The 14,613-nt window shown below is 40.0% G+C and overlaps 1 long non-coding RNA gene and 1 pseudogene across 1 annotated transcript; one reads left to right on the forward strand and one right to left on the reverse strand.

Moving 5' to 3' along the window:
• Positions 1-374: 374 nt before the first annotated feature.
• On the forward strand, positions 375-3,463 carry LOC148652286 (uncharacterized). The gene is made up of 2 exons (XR_015925051.1): positions 375-1,814; positions 3,097-3,463. It is a non-coding gene; the product is annotated as an uncharacterized LOC148652286 (long non-coding RNA).
• A 1,601-nt stretch (positions 3,464-5,064) lies between these two features.
• On the reverse strand, positions 5,065-14,288 carry LOC148652287 (deoxyribonuclease-2-alpha-like; annotated as a pseudogene).
• Between the last annotated feature and the right edge of the window lie 325 nt (positions 14,289-14,613).

Genomic DNA, 14,613 nt, shown 5'->3' on the forward strand with positions numbered 1-14,613 from the left:
AAAATATAACACACGGTTTGCCTTTTAATAATTTACACCTCTAATCCTTTGGGATGGAAAAGAAGTGTAGAAATGCAATTTTAATTATGGTCAATTCTGGTATTGTAGCCATATATAGTTATACAGGTCTTGGCCTCAACAACTCAGGAGCTGGGTTCGAGCCAATGCAGTGAGGTACGAACTAGGGTGGGAGCGGCGAGGGCACAAGCCCTAGAACCCGAATCCGTTACAATAACAAAAGGACAGACAATGAAATATGGGCTATTTCGAACTCGCAAATGTGAGATATAAAGAGTTACTAAGTCAGAATTCAGAGTTGCTAAGTTGCAATTCTGAGATACCATAGCGCGTTTTTTTTTACTACCTGGCGGAAACGGGCTTCCATAGAAAAGCCTGGAATGCAAGTGTAATCCTTACTTAAGGGGAGCCGGCTTTTAGAACTGGCTATAGTTGCTCACGGACATAGCGTTGGCTTTATGAACTACAACTCCCATAACGCACTACTCAAGTTTACGTCACAGTCCCTATTCTGCCTGGCTGTGGTGACCTCTAGCGGGTCCCTCTCAGTTCTGGCAGCTTTACCGTTGATCTTGTGCACTCACCGGCGTGCGCAAGAGGAACTCATACACGGCTCCCTTTTTTAAAGTTTATTTTCTAAAAAATAGAAGAAAATAAGGGAGCGTTTCCAGAAATACGTACAAGTCAGGTTTACAGCAGGCTGGTAGCAAGAGTCTGACTCCTACCCTCGTACATGTTGTTTTCCCCTGTTTACTATAACACCATTTAAACGCGACACAACATAACAACTCAACTCACTAAGAAATTAACTCACAACACACAGACAGTTTTCATCTAGCGACTTAACACAGTTAGCTAACGAAGTTCAATTTCGTCTCTGAGAACCCGCAGAGCCCGAATACACTTTTGATACTCTTAAAACAAATATAAACGAGTAAACCTTAAACCGAAACTATGACATCAGTAAACATAAATTTACAGACCTTTTAAAAAAGCCTTATTACTTCAGATCTTACCTAACAAATTAGAAAGAACCATGGGAGAGAAAGTCAGGCGGACAGCAGGCTGGAAGCGAGGGTCTACCAGCCCGCACGAGGCGCTGTTCCCGATTCCCGTGCCCAGCTGCACATCACCTGGTTGCACAAGCTTGACTTTTCATTTTCATTACTATATTTTCAGGTTGTGTTTTTCATACCACTACCGAATAAAAAACATATTTTAGAGGAAGATGTCAGCTTGATTAAAAAATATTGCTCCTTAAGCCTAGTCCCTTACTGTACTAATTCTGCCACCTACTGGACAAGGTAATAAATAAAACAAGAAGAAAATCATAGAATATAACACCCACATTACAGGCCAGCCAAGTAAAGGGTGTAAGATGACCAGGGGAAGGGTCATTCATAACAGGTATTTTCAGAATGACCTAGTTAAAATACTAGATATGGACCTGAGCAAAATGGCTGCCAAAAAGAATAAGCTGACCCGTATATGGAAAGGGTCTACCCTGAGAAACAATGAGACACAGCTGAGCCGCATCAGGAACCGAAATATAAGTGCCCCGGAGGCAGTGAACAGGGAGAAAGATAGAGAGGAAAGAGGTTTATGTGAAAGGTCGGACTAAGGAATAACGGACTACTGAAGGGAGAAAAGGTTTATGGTTTATGGTTTATGGATTGGGTTTATTACGGACTTTTGGAACTCGGATCGGAACAGGATTAAGAGAGCGGATTACGGACTGGATTTGGAAGATAGTTGGAGGAAGAAACGCCACGAAACTCAGGAAAGAAAAGTGTGGTGTGAGTACTTCTCTCATTTGCATAAACTTTCCCCCGGAGACACCACAAGGGATATCTGAAGGACTGAAAAGTGCACTGATTGTCACATTATCTAAGGTTGTCTTTTAAAATGTACTTGTATTCCATTAATAGCATCTATTGCATTGCCCGAGAAAATCAGAAATTACTGTATGTAATTTGTTGGAATTGGGTTCCTATGAAAAAGACTTGTGAAGAAACCCAGCTGGGACTCAAAACCCTTGGTATCTCTTCAGAAGAAGAGAATGCAATGTGCCCCAAGCAGTATGATTTTCGAAACACGGATTTAGTACCAGAAACCAATTTGTAGCTATTTTGTGACCCAGTGGTGAATAGCGGAGTTATTCCAAATCCACTAGATGGCGGTTCCTGACGGTTGAGTCCAGCGTTCTGCGCATGGGCAGTAGGGACTAAGAAGCAGTGAGTTACCGTTAAAAAGAACCCGTAACTTCTACAGAGTCGTAACGGTAAATACGGTGTCATTTCCCTAAATGAGTATAGAGGGGTATTTCATAGGATTGAGACAAGATTAGCAAGACGGATATTGGATTTTAACGGAGTACACTGAAGCAGTAGAGTATTTAGGCAACTACTCGGGCTGGGGATATCTGTTTATTGGTTTGTTAGTAATGGGTTTCACATGCTCCTTGTATTTTCTCTTCCTTCATTCTTTACAGGGACTTATGTTTAGCACCGTTTAAGTGTTCGCAATTGTAGGTATCGTACTAATTATCGTAATGTAGTTCTCGGGGAGGGCTGAGAGGTGAGCGGCTTATTTCTGAACGCGCTGCGTGAACCACTGCCGTATTTTGTGTATATAGAAATATCGTTATGTCTTTTATTTTTTTAAACCAAGAACATATCAGACCACATAGTCGCCTAGAAATAAAGAACCCAAAATGTGTCCTGTGCTAATTATTCTTTGCCAGGCTACATTTATAAGAACCTTTCATCTTGTGTTTTAATTGTAATACAGTGTATTAAAATGCACAATGCTTTGGTTTTGGGAGAGAGGTAAGAAGGGAAAGCAAATGGAAGAAAAGTCCAGAATAGGCTTCTAGGCTGTGGAAAAATGAGAATAGAATATGACGTATTCCAAGGAGAAGTCGGGGAAAAATAAGACCTTAAAAGAAATCAGCCTATCACTGTTTGCTGGGAGAATGGATGAATCCTGTCTAATGCTCAGCTGACACCCTGTTAAAAGCAATAAAAGACAATGTTAGTCCTCCGTGGTTAACCTACATTTGTTGTTGCTTTAAAACAGATAACGATGGAAGAACTGAATGACATGGTGGCGTGGGTGGCAGTGTCCATTATCCGAGTGCTGCTCCCAGCCATCTCCCTGTATGATGAAAAGAGGAGCCGGAGGAGAGTCTCCTAATCACCTTGCCTCTGAATTGTGGATGGTGTTCTTGAATGTGTCAACTCTCCCTTGTCGGCAAATAAGCCAAGAAGAAAGAATTCCCACCCCAGAGACTGTGCATCTTAATCATTCTGCAGACTCGGAGACTGACAGTGAGACTCTACAGGTTGTCTCTAAAAGCTTGACCCACTTTCACTGGATGTATTGAGTCAGTGTCAGTCTATGGTCTCCATATTAAATGAGATGTAAAGTCTCAAATTGTGCTTAATGAGTATGTTTTCTTTAGTGTTTTAATGATCCTTTCTGGTAACCGAATGGATGTAGTGTTTTTTGCATGGAATGCGCAGCAGCACTGTTTCAGGAGGGTATACAAAAGGTAAAATAGTTCATAGCTGAATGGATATGACTTAAAATTGCAGTGGTTTCCAGTACTAAAACTAGTGGTAAAAGGAAATAATTCTATAAAGGTAATGAAGGCTTGAATCCATCCATTTTCTAACTGCATTATCCAATACAGGGTTGCAGGAGAGCCAGAGGCAGGATTCACTCACACCAGGGACAATTTTCACAAAAGCCAATTACTTGAAGACAACCCAAGCAAACACCTGTAGAACATACAAGCCCCACGTCTGAGGATGAACTCATGGCCCCAGTGCTCTGAGACAGCACCACTGTGCCACTTCTTATGCTACTATATTCCAGTTAAATACCAGTGTTTACTGTTGCTTATTTTAGCCTGGAAGAGATGCATTATGATCATTTGATACTGGCAAATATTCTTGTAGCACAAGGAAAGCGGTGCAAACATATTTCCACTAGGGGGAACTGTCCTGCTTTGGCAACACAGTAAATTTATGGTATATACATTTATTATTTCTGGATAACCACTGTAAATAGAAGACAAATTATATTTCCTAAAACAATTCAATATTTCCCACTGTACTGCATACAGTATTTAGCCTTTAGAATGTAATTTGCTCAATGTTAGTCTTGAAGCATGTAGTTAATACGGTAGAGGTACTATCATTTAACAGCATTCATGAGATACATTCAAACAGAATATTAATTCCATTGGAAGAGGGCCAGGGGAAGGGTCATCTATAACTGGTATTTTCGTAACGAAACGCTGTCTATACTACTGTATAGACCTAGGCAAGATGGCCGCCACGGATACTTGGCTGACCCGCTGTTGGAAAAGATATATACGGCGAAACAATGAGACACAGGTGAGCTCCGTCAGGAAACGGAATAGAAATGCCACAGAAGCACTGAGCCGGGCGGAAGCTGGTAAGGTGAGAGCGTTTTGGAGGAACGAGAGATTTAGGAGTGTACTGGAAGGAATTTCAGAATAACGGACTATTGGATATGGGTTTTGGATACGGCGCGGAGAAGTGTGGACATACGCATTTGGGGACTTAAGGATACTGGCAACGGATTGCGGAACGGATTTGGAGAGACATACGGACGAAGAACACAGAGGTTCAGTGTGGTGTGAGTTAAATCTCTTTTACACCTATTTCCCCCGGCGATGCCACACCATATATTCAATTGAATCTTTCAAAGAGAACAACCATTTCCCTGCAAAATTAGGCTTTTCTCTGTCACTTCTCAGGTGGCTCTGACAATCAGCTGCCGTTAAATTGTGGCTGGGGGCATCTGTTTCAATGGATTTTGTACTCCCTCTTTAAGTGTGATATTAGAAATACATATATTTTTTTGCTAAAAAACTGCTTTTTACAAATTAAAGATACGGCTATAAACTAATATGACGTTTTGGCTGTGAAGCCTTCTTCAGGTGTGTGGAGACGGGTATATTTTTAGACGCATTTATTAAAAAACTAAGAGCCATTTTTTAAATGGGAAGAATGGTAAATTGTGCCAAGTGAAGTTTATTTTTCAGTTTCCACTGTCTACATTCCCGGGCATGGCTTATATGTGGTTTAATATTTACCTATCGGATTAGCAAAGGGTAAAATAACACAATTGAAACAGGATGAGGAAATGTGCACACACTCCTCTGACATACTCATGAGAGAGAGTCTTTCCCCGCTTGACATGCTTTGAGCTTATAAAGAGAGATCACCCACTGGAGAAGAACACGACTGTGAGTGACATCACTGTGAGGTCATAGGCATTGAGCAGGTCAGAAAATCAAGACTTCAAGGGGAAACTCAATCCTACCCAACATTAGAGACATGCCTACTTTTGCAAGTGCCAGCTTGATAATGGTTTAAGTTCCTTAGATATTTTTTAACTTCAGCTAGGTGTATGGCCTTTGACTTAAAAATCAGTAAATCATTAAGGAATGCTGGAAGGTTTAATAGAATTAAGATATTCTTACCAGGTCGAAACACCAGCATGGCACTGTAACCTTATTCTTTATAAAAATGTGAACATAAACTCTCTCTTTTAAACTGTACAGGCCTATTACAAAGCCAGTCGAAGTGGACAGCTCCACAGAGTAAACAGTCATATAATCCAGTGCTTCTAGTTGATCAATAATGTAGTAACTGTACTGTATATGAAGATGTGGTGATTGTTTTTATTTAACCTTATCCACCTGTTGCATAGGTTGTCTTGTGTTTCGCAATACGTAGTCTGTGGTGTTATTGATTTAGCTAGTAAAAATATATATATTATTCATCCATTGTGTGGTTTCTGCGTAAAAAAAAAAACCCTGCATCCACAGAAACAAAAATCACAGATATGTGCCGAACAGGACTACTAGTATCAATATAACGTCAGCGTCCTTTTTTGTGCTTGATATGAACTGCCTAATGGGGCCACAGGAATAATGGAAGGCTGGTCATATCCATCCATTATTACAAACAAGCCTTTAAAGAAACACAAACAGAATGTACTTTTATGATTTTAAATATTTGTATATCGCCTCAGCAAAAATAATTTGACTCTCCCCCCCCCACCCCCCATATATTCAGTACTTAATTCAAAAATTCATTTCAGCTGTAGAGTCTTCTTCAGGTGTCAGTTCCCGTTTCTTTTCTTCTCCTTTGCGGCCTACGCGTGTTGACGCACTACCTACTTGAGCTACTGCAGAGTTTTCTTACATATTACTTACCACCATTTGCTTTGACTTGGAAAAACTATGCAGTATCTTTTGAAAACAGCCCTTTCTTGTTCGTCTATTTCTGCCAGCCACGTGTTACTGGCAGTCCTCAAATGTGTCAACTACCGCGAGGAAGGCCTTCCACACTCCAGGCCTGCTTGTGCACACAGCCCCGCCTCCTCTTCTCGTTTGACCGATCTCTCGGTTCGTGTCCGCGATGCAGGTCCAGTGCTGACCCCCACCCTTCGTCACACACTTGGAGTGGTCCACCATGATGCCGAAAGGCCTGGCCTCTGGCAGCTGCATAGTCTTCACGTTGTACACCTTGTGCGCCACAGAGCAATTTGACGGCAGAGGCTGATGAAGCTTCCCCCAGCTTTTGGCAAAGAAGTCGTCTCCTAAATAGTTAACCAGCAAACCTGAGTAGAGATCTGAAACGGAACAGAGTCACCGGTTCCCTGTAAGAATCTGTCCCAGACACACTTTCTACCCAACCAAAAACAGGAAGTGCACTTGCTACCAAAACGTCAAACTGGAACCGAGAACAAGTGAATGTGTATTTCTTCCCCCCCTCTCTGAATGCTGTACTGTATTGGTTGCTACCCAGAACGTTCTTTTTTAAATCAGCACCACCAATATACAGTAGATCAAGTGTGAAGTGTGACATATTGCTTTTGAAGGGCAGTGTTTGAAACTTACTGGATTGTTCCTTTTCTACATAACCTTTTTTTAAATGTATTTAAATGACAACCGTTTCCAATAACCTTTAAAGTAACAGCAGAATGAGATCCTTGGATCAATTAATCAATTTCTAATGGAACAAACTGCACATGTTATTTAAGTCCTGGTTCCTTTCAAGAAACAGCAGGATGAGATCCTTGAATTAACTACTAAGAAATTAGCTAAATGGGCCAAATGTAACCTCTCGTGTTCTTAGGTATTAAATGGTACAGTATCTAAAGAAGCTACACAAGTTATATTTTTATCCTTTCTTATGTTTAAATCAACATACCAAGAGAAAAACATTTGATTTAAATTGTTGTATAAATAAAAGATTGAAATATTCTATTAATCAATTTGTTCAAGAATTGGGCTTTACAGGATGTTAATAAAGCACCTACAAACTACCTCAGACACAAATCCTAAACCTAAATTACTACTGAATATAAATTGATGCTTTACTAACATCCCATAAAATCTCTTTTGAAAGAAAGCGATGCTATGAAACCTTAAATCTAAAGTGTAACCGCAGAAACATGTAGGAAAGTTCAGTTGCCAGGTGGCAGATTGAGAAAGTTTCACCAAAACAAAGTATGCTTTTTTATATAAATACATCTTCAATTGGGAAAGGCTTTGAGTAAAAATAAACTGGATATTGTTCCACAAAATCTTTGTGAGAAAGTGGGTCTTGCTGGCTAGAAACAGCCAACATACAATAGAGTTAGACTTTGTAAAAATTAAATAAATTCAGATTCTGAGAGGCTCAATAAGTGCTTGTTCAGAGTAAATCAGACATTGTTGTCCAAGTTTCAGCAGTGATACATAATTCACTGAATACCAACACCAACAGGGTTGGACACTTTGGGATATCCAAGCGATCTCAAACGCGTCCGATAACTGCAACCTCTATGACCAGCTGGGCACCAGTGCTCTTGTACTGTTGTCAATGAAAGAAAAATCATTAGTACAACTTATGCCAACTCTGACACTTAGCATCACTGTGGGGCTGTTAAGCACATATTTTGAAGAAATAAGTACATTTCGTCATCTCTTCCAAGCTGGTACAGGTCTGGAACTGTGATAATTAATTTGTGATTTTAAAATGTAGAGGCATGCAAAAAATTAACTATTGATCCCAAATATCTAAAATGAGAAAAATAGCTGATGTGACATTTTCACTTCCCAGGAACAAACTGCAATAATGAAGCACAGAGATTGTTTATGGATCATGGCAACTGTGTTGTTCAATACTGTTTCTGTATTTTGAATTGGAGAATAGTTTCTAAAGAAGCGATCAGTTGGGAAACAAACGTGATCCATAGACTTTACTGATTTTTTTTCTACAGACTCTAGCTCTGCCTTGAGTGGTGCTCACCGTCATTAAATCTAGAGCATTTTGCAAAGCTGGTGAAAGTTTACCCTGCTAAAGATGTCAGGGGCAGCTGCTTAAACCAAGGCTCTTTCCTGGGATAGCATGTTCTCTGAGCCACACACTGAAGGTCTCTGTGGAAGGTTTGGGGGACGTGATAGTCAAAAGAGTATACATGGATATACTGGAGTTGCACAGCTGTAGAGACAAGAATGAAAAATAACCAAGAGTAAGCATGGCATTTTCATACATCCAGGTCAAATGCCCCCTTTCTTTTTCCATTAGTCTGGAGAGTTTTCTTTATTTATTTTCACTTGTTAAACTATCCTCCAAGTTCTAAAATGTTGACATACATTTTCAGCAGCCACAATACACATCATTTAGATTTAATTAGAAAGTCTAAGGCTATTTTGGTATTTATTTTCATCTGTATACACAATGAGGTGTAAGTCTATTAGTGTCCACCTATTCTCAGGGTTATATTAAGCTTGCATATGAAATTGAACCACCAACAGAAAATAACAGAATAGACTGTTTTTTGCCCCACAGGTAAATTTAGAATAGGAAAAGAAAAGGTGCTCCAAACCAGAACAAGAACTGCAAATAACCAATACTTGAATCTTAAAAGCTGGAAAAATTGTACCAAAGGCTTTCAGAAAGTGATAGACAGCTGTGATGTCAATGCCATGGACATACTAAAGCTCAACAACCAAACTTGTTCAAGAAAAGGTTCACACAGCTGTATGTACATGTGAACGCCTACCTATGTCCTTGAAGGTGCTGTATGTGTAAGTCCCGCAGAAGAAGGTCTGTGCATTTTCATGCCCACTGGAGGGCAAGAATGATGTAGAATGATTTTTCACATCTGGAAGTTCTGGGGTGCTGTGAACCAGCCACACTCCTGTCTGTCTAACATCACAATCCCTGAAAAAGGTCACACAAGATATATTCAAATCTCTTATCGTTTTTGATCCGTCTGGTTTTTCAGTTTCAATGTTTTTAAAGGACAAGTCTGCTCTTTTTGAACAGAGTCCATTATCAAGCCTGCTTCCAGCTGACGAAGTCAATTAATCAATTAAGTTCAAGAATCAAACAAGAACTGTATAATTGATCAAACTAAACAAAAGATCTTCTATTTTGGGCTAGTTTTCAGTTCTCTTAATCTGACTTTTGGCTTTTTTGTCCAACCGAATTAAACTGAACATACTTCATGGCCAAAGGTCAGATTAAGAGAATTGAAAACCACAGTCCAAAATAGGACTATTCTTAATCCTATTAATTGTTTTCATTTCTCTTCAACTGACAATTGGCCATGAAGTATGTACATCTATCTCTTAATCTCAACAATTTAATTTACTGTATTCATTTAGAAATGGGCTACTGTAAATTCAATTCAATAGAGCCCACAACAAGCATCTTTAGTTTTGTTTTTCCCAGCAGATGAATTTTTTATTACAAACATCAGTATTATATTGACTTACAGAAGTGTTTTTCAACTCAGTGATTTTCACCAGGAGAAAAAGCTTTGAAGGCAACAGATTTGTTCTTAGCTTATGTGATGCCTCAGTCAAAGAAATGTAAATGGGAAAAAAAATAATGAACAAAAACAAGATGGAAATATATACTTTAAAGCTTTATGATTCAAGTTTTAAAACCAGAAAACACAGAAAGCTGGTGTTGGTATTCTAAAGACACAGTATATACTTCGGACGTGCCATCATGTCTTGACCATACACAGTAAATCCTAAAATAAATGTTTTCTACTGAATCAATGATTTGGACAACATCTGCAGAATCACACGTGTAAATGTTCTACCCTGAAATAGTGTAAATGTTAAAATATTTTATTTTAGATATATATAAAATGAACAATTCACATCCTGCATATGTAGCAAACATTGCACTTGGCTTTAATCATAGGAATAAGCAAGCAAACCCAGCAAGTATTACAGATACAATTCTATTGTTTGTTGTGCTGTCTATGATGTTTTTTCCCCCCCATTTTCTGTGTCCTTCTGTCTTGTACATTATAAAATGTTACTTACCTTAAAGTTTGTATTTGTATTGCACAAAAGGCTTTTGAATTATGAGAGAAACCTGTGAAAATAAACAAATCGAAAAGACAATGTACAGTGCCTTGCGAAAGTATTCGGCCCCCTTGAACTTTTCAACCTTTTGCCACATTTCAGGCTTCAAACATAAAGATATAAATTTTTTATTTTATGTGAAGAATCACCAACAAGTGGGACACAATTGTGAAGTGGAACGAAATCTATTGGATTTTTGAAACTTTTTTAACTAATAAAAAAATGAAAAGTGGGGCGTGCAAAATTATTCGGCCCCTTTACTTTCAGTGCAGCAAACTCACTCCAGAAGTTCAGCGAGGATCTCTGAATGATCCAATGTTGTCCTAAATGACTGATGGTGATAAATAGAATCCACCTGTGTGTAATCAAGTCTCTGTATAAATGCACCTGCTCTGTGATAGTCTCAATGTTCTGTTGAAAGCGCAGAGAGCATCATGAAGACCAAGGAACACACCAGGCAGGTCCGTAATACTGTTGTGGAGAAGTTTAAAGCTGGATTTGGATACAAAACGATTTCCCAAGCTTCAAACATCCCAAGGAGCACTGTGCAAGCGATCATCTTGAAATGGAAGGAGTATCAGACCACTGCAAATCTACCAAGACCTGGCCGTCCCTCTAAACTTTCAGCTCAGACAAGGAGAAGACTGATCAGAGATGCAGCCAAGAGGCCCATGATCACTCTGGATGAACTGCAGAGAACTACAGCTGAGGTGGGAGAGTCTGTCCATAGGACAACAATCAGTCTTACACTGCACAAATCTGGCCTTTATGGAAGAGTGGCAAGAAGAAAGCCATTTCTCAAAGATATCCATAAAAAGTCTCGTCTAAAGTTTGCCACAAGCCACCTGGGAGACACCCCAAACATGTGGAAGAAGGTGCTCTGGTCAGATGAAACCAAAATCGAACTTTTTGGCCACAATGCAAAACGATATGTTTGGCGTAAAAGCAACACAGCTCATCACCCTCAACACACCATCCCCACTGTCAAACATGGTGGTGGCAGCATCATGGTTTGGGCCTGCTTTTCTTCAGCAGGGACAGGGAAGATGGTTAAAATTGAGGGGAAGATGGATGCAGCCAAATACAGGACCATTCTGGATGAAAACCTGTTGGAGTCTGCAAAAGACCTGAAACTGGGACGGAGATTTATCTTCCAACAAGACAATGATCCCAAACATACAGCAAAATCTACAAAGGAATGGTTCACAAATAAACGTATCCAGGTGTTTGAATGGCCAAGTCAAAGTCCAGACCTGAATCCAATCGAGAATCTGTGGAAAGAGCTGAAAACTGCTGTTCACAAACGCTCTCCATCCAACCTCACTGAGCTCGAGCTGTTTTGCAAGGAAGAATGGGCAAGAATTTCAGTCTCTCGATGTGCAAAACTGATAGAGACATACCCCAAGCGACTTGCAGCTGTAATCGCAGCAAAAGGTGGCTCTACAAAGTATTAACGCAAGGGGGCCGAATAATTTTGCACGCCCCACTTTTCATTTTTTTATTAGTTAAAAAAGTTTCAAAAATCCAATAGATTTCGTTCCACTTCACAATTGTGTCCCACTTGTTGGTGATTCTTCACATAAAATAAAAAATTTATATCTTTATGTTTGAAGCCTGAAATGTGGCAAAAGGTTGAAAAGTTCAAGGGGGCCGAATACTTTCGCAAGGCACTGTATATGGCATACAGTATATATGGGGAAACAGCCAAGTCCTGTCAGCTGCAAGTGGGCAGGGATGTTTTTGGTAACATTTGGTAGAAAACAGACCTTTTGCTCTTTGAGTAAGCAAAACATGCAGCTATCTGGAACCCGATTCTGTGATTTTTTTAAGGAGCATATTTGTGATTTTTAAAGTGGGCCTTAGTTTCTGATCATTAATATTCATGTTTTGTTTAGGTAAGATGACGGTGCTGTGTTGAGAGAGGTTAATGTTACAAATTACTGCCAGAATTACTTCAGTATACAAACTGCCAAGAACTGAAAAACGCAAGAGAGGTTACAGACACAAGTGGGCTGCTCAAGTGACCGTATTCATTAGGTTGCTAGTAGCTAGTAGTTTACTGATGAATCATGTGAAACTGTCTCTTGTACTGTAGGAATCCCAGGAACAGGTTTATCTCTAGAACAAATCTGACAGCTTGTCCCAGAGACAGTTCGCCCTCTCAATGCATGACATCATCCTGGCGCCCATAAGCTGACACCAAACAAATAGCAGGTTTAAGTGAAATTGAGTCAGAAGTCCCTACCTTCTGGCCTCCTTCTGGGTCCAGCGAATGCACACACGCTACATACTCCTGCATGGCCTGTTCTTTGCTCATGTCCCCAAGCTGCTTCCAGGCCTGCCTGCAGCATCACAGCACAATGTGTAACCCATCAGCAGCCTTACAGAGCCCAGCTGGTAGAAACTCTTAACCGCTTTTCAGTAGGGCAAATGTTTTGTTTTTTATTTTTAATACAGTTCGGCAAGGAGACTGTGAATGCTAGAACTCAGCTTCTCGGGTATGTAATTTAGTCATAGTCTATCCCATAAGTTGACTGACAGATCTTACTTGCCTAGGATGTTATTTACCCTTTAACAACTGAAATCCTACTTACACTCCCTGGTCTGTTGGGTTTCTTACAATATCTGTGAAAGTTCACACATTTACCTTTCTTTTTTTCTGGACAACACTGAAACCTATATTTAGTGTGGGTTTGTGGAGTCGCACAGATTTGTCTCTTGCCTTGTGTAACTTAAAATGAGTTTGTGCACAATACTTTAGCTATCGCTTTCTAAAAGGAATACATATTCAACAACTGAAAAGGTATCAATGAGAAGAAGCAAACTTTAAGAATATGATTAGCTAGTCATCATGTGAACACAGGATAACAATGGCTGTTTCAAACAGCAAATCCACTGGAATTTAACTGTATTCCTATTTTAAATTCACAGTGGCAATATGCTCACTGTGTGGAAAATGATTCAATTTATTTTTTAAATGTGCTAGATATGATATATATATATATTGATATATATTTTATTACCCTGTTCATTTATGCCAACTGCTTATTTCTAAATTTTGCATATAAATAATGTATATAACTCAGTATACGTGGCCAGTAGGTTTGTCAGTAATACAAAATGTTTGGAGAGTAGCAGAAAAGTCGTTTTGTACACTTCTATTCAACATTCGTCAGTTAAAACGATCCCTTGGGGAACTAGAAAATATTGCTAGTGGTTTCTTCATCCAAACGTACTCAGTACTTTATAAACACGAAGGTCACCAACTACATGACAGCAGCTGATTATGCACATGCTGAGTGCACATTTTTAAGGTTTCAAACTAATTGATCTTGAGCCCGAAAACACATCAAACACGTCTTTGCTTCAGTTTATTAAAGAGTTGCCAAAGGTTTGGGGTCGCTTTACCTGTTTATACCTGGCGTACAGGTAAAGCAGCTGTTCTCTGCTCGCTGTCTGCACCAGTCCACGGAGCCGCTCAGCTGCCGCTTCAAACTCGGCTTCGAGCTCCGTCTCTTCCAGGCGATACCCCAGGTCACCAGCACCGCAACCTTCCTCCCCGAGACCCAAGTCTGAATCCGAATCTGACCCACCGAGCGGCTCTCCTGTGTCTGGCCGAGCCGGGTCGGTACCTGAACCCGTAGCAGAGTCGGGGGAAGACAATGGAGAGCGAGACGCCATATTGGAGTATGTCTATAAATATAAATGTTATGATCGTGGTTTGTATTTCCCGAATAATCTAAATCGATCTCCAGGAACACAAATTATATTAAAATTACTCTCTCCTGCAGACAGTATCAAGATGCTGGCTAACCGTTTCGGGACTTGTTGCTCACCGCGGTCCGTTAACTGTTCGCTCCCCTAAGCGGTCCGAAGGGAAACCAAAAACACAGAGTAGATAAATTGCCAATTTGTTTTAAGCCCTCTGACCGGCAATACAGCTTGTGCAGTGAGGCATTGCAACTTGCCAATCACACGAAAGTTCATTAGGTGCACTTGTTGGTGCACAGTAGAACGTTGATAGTTCATCTGGCTTGCCTGGTTTTTCAGTAGCCAATTCATTCATGTATCTAGTCTAACCCTTTCCTCAAGGACGTCAGGATATTGGCGTCCACATCACAGTTGGGATGTTTGTTCCAGGCCCCAAACCCTTTGAATAAAAATATGCATTTCCC

The sequence above is a fragment of the Lepisosteus platostomus genome, chromosome 11 (genome assembly GCF_059453375.1).
Source record: "Lepisosteus platostomus isolate fLepPlt1 chromosome 11, fLepPlt1.hap1, whole genome shotgun sequence".
Taxonomy (NCBI): Eukaryota; Metazoa; Chordata; class Actinopteri; order Semionotiformes; family Lepisosteidae; genus Lepisosteus; species Lepisosteus platostomus.